The sequence below is a fragment of the Myotis brandtii genome, unplaced genomic scaffold (assembly GCF_000412655.1).
Source record: "Myotis brandtii unplaced genomic scaffold, ASM41265v1 scaffold2658, whole genome shotgun sequence".
Lineage (NCBI taxonomy): Eukaryota > Metazoa > Chordata > Mammalia > Chiroptera > Vespertilionidae > Myotis > Myotis brandtii.
Window position 1 is genome coordinate 52,941 of NW_005360118.1, and position 2,559 is coordinate 55,499.

Sequence of the window (2,559 nt, forward strand, 5' to 3'; positions counted from 1 at the left end):
GCTTTACCCAGTCACTTGAGTTTGGACCTGCATTGTTTCCCTTTCTTTCCAGCAAAAGTCTTGTTTCCCGGGATGACAGGTCTCAATAATCATAATCAACTCTTTGTGTCACGACATTTTTGTCTCTGCTGCCTGCATGTCAGGCCGTCTCCCTCTCTTCTGCTTGAGTGTGCGGAGGGCCCGTCACCCTTATGTCAGCTTCAGGGCTCTCAGGCATCTCTCTAAGACAGTGATGGCGAACCTTTTGAGCTTGACGTATCAGCATTTTGAAAAACCCTAACTTAACTCTGGTGCCATGTCACATATAGACATTTTTTGATCTTTGCAACCATAGTAAAACAAAGACTTATATTTTTGATATTTATTTTATATATTTAAATGCCATTTAACAAAGAAAAATCAACCAAAAAAGTGAGTTCGCATGTCACCTCTGACACGCGTGTCATAGGTTCACCATCACTGCTCTAAGAGGATCTCTTACTTCCCAGACCCAAGTGTCACAGGATGTGGGTCTTCCACTGGAGTCTCAGGAGGCCACACCTCCACTCTGCAAGAATCCACGGTCTTTTTTCTGCTCTTTCTTCCTCTCTTCTTTCTTTCTTTCTTCTTTCTTTCTTTCTTTCTTTCCTTCTTTCTTTCTTCTTTTTCTTCTTCTTTCCCTTTACATCAGGCAGTCTCACCTCCTCTATCTGAAGGTCAGGAAGTCAGGAGGTTTCACCAACCTGAGTGATAACAGGTTGCAGTTCACTGAGTGTTAGGAGGCCTCACTTGTTTTAAATCAGTGTCAAGATTGTGCTTGATCAAGTAACCAAAAAAACAGGTCTTTGGAAATATAGTTATGGAAATGGCAATAAGAATTCACGGAGTGATATTAAAGTTTTGACTGTTAAAGAAAAGCCAATTCGGGTGTTTTTACAGGATTTTGATGGGCATAAAATTGATATGGTATTTAGATCCATGAGAATAATTTAACAGAATGGTGTACCATTTATTTTAAATGTTGAAATTTACCCTTTTCTGCAAATCACAACTTTACAAGTATTTAAATATATGATCAAAACGTTGGATATAAACTTTGAAATGAAGAGCAGGACCTAATTTTTCAAAACATTGAGGGTTATGCACTAACAGGGTTAGAGGACCCAACGTCTGGATTCCACAGAATAATTGTTTGACTCTGCAGAGCGACACCCACTCCTGGTTCTAGAAGGGGCTGCCAGGCATCCTACCTCTTGAAAGTCCCCTGGTGCAAACCTTGAGGTTCTGACTCTCTCTGAGGCCTCGGGTGGCTTCTGACCTGCAGGGACGTGTGTCCTCTCCCTCAGACACTTGCGGAGCCAAGGCCATGCCATCTCCATGGGAGCTGGCTCCACCGCTCCTGCTCTTCCCTCTGCTGCTGTCCCATCCCAGAGAGACCAGCTCCAGGTGCAGCTCAGAGACCTGTCTCCTGGTGCCCAGCACTCGGCCCCAGCAGGGGGCAGGGTCTCCCCTCCACCCCACACTCAGACTTCCTTCATGGCCCCTTCTGTATGATGAGCAGTTTCTAACTTGAAACAAAAAACTTGAAATTGTGGGGCTTTCTAGACAGATGGCGAGCCTCTCGAGGTCAAAATGCCCAGCAGTCATGGTCTCTGCCTCACCAGGGCCTTCTTCACCTTCCCCACGAGGCCTTTGCTGGCTCCCAAAGCACCTGAGCCCCTGCACTGCCTCCAGGTGGAAACTCGGAATCCACCCCTCATGTCTCTGCTGGCTTCTCTCCACCTCGCACTCTTACTCCCTCTGGGACCAGCACACGACCCTGGAGGCATCTCCCACTGGTCTCACCTGGCTCGGTGAGAACCTGAGTCAAGGCCAACGTTTCTCATTGTCACGTTCACGCTGCACCTTCACACAGTGTGGCCAGGCTCTGCACCCACCACCCCTCCTGCAACCCTCTGGTGCCCAACTTCTCTGGCACATCAGCTCTGCAGGCCTGGCCCTCTCAGCCCTGGACCCTGCAGTCTCCACCTCTCACTTCCTGGGAAGTGTCCACCCACTCACCTCTGTTCATTCTCCTTCCACCCATCAGGCTGGCCACCCCCACCAGGTGCCACACCGGACCTGCCACATCATGGGCCGTGGCAGCTGGCTGCTTACCTGTCAGCTCAGGGAGAAGTGAGACCTGGGCATGGGCAGCAGCTGTGGGGGCAGGACGACAGGGACAGACAGGGGAGGGCTGACAGGCAGGAGCAGCAGAATGAGAAACTGGGCTCTGGGAGGAAAAGAGGACAGATAGGGCCCCAGAGGACAACCAGACTTCCAGCTGGGGACTGGCCAGTGAGCAGAAAGGAAAGCTTCCAACAGCACAGGCTGAGGTCCAGTGGGACTCAGAGAGGCAAGGAGCCGGTGGCATGGAGGTCAGTATAGAGTCAGGATCAAAGAGGGGGCCTGAGTCATCAGTGCCTGTGGCTAAACGCTCATGCCTAGGCTGGGTGGGGGGGAGGGGACAGCTCTGTGACCTAAGGGACAGCAGGGTCTGTGCTCCCAGTATCTCCTCAAGCAGGCAACTGAGAAACAGTT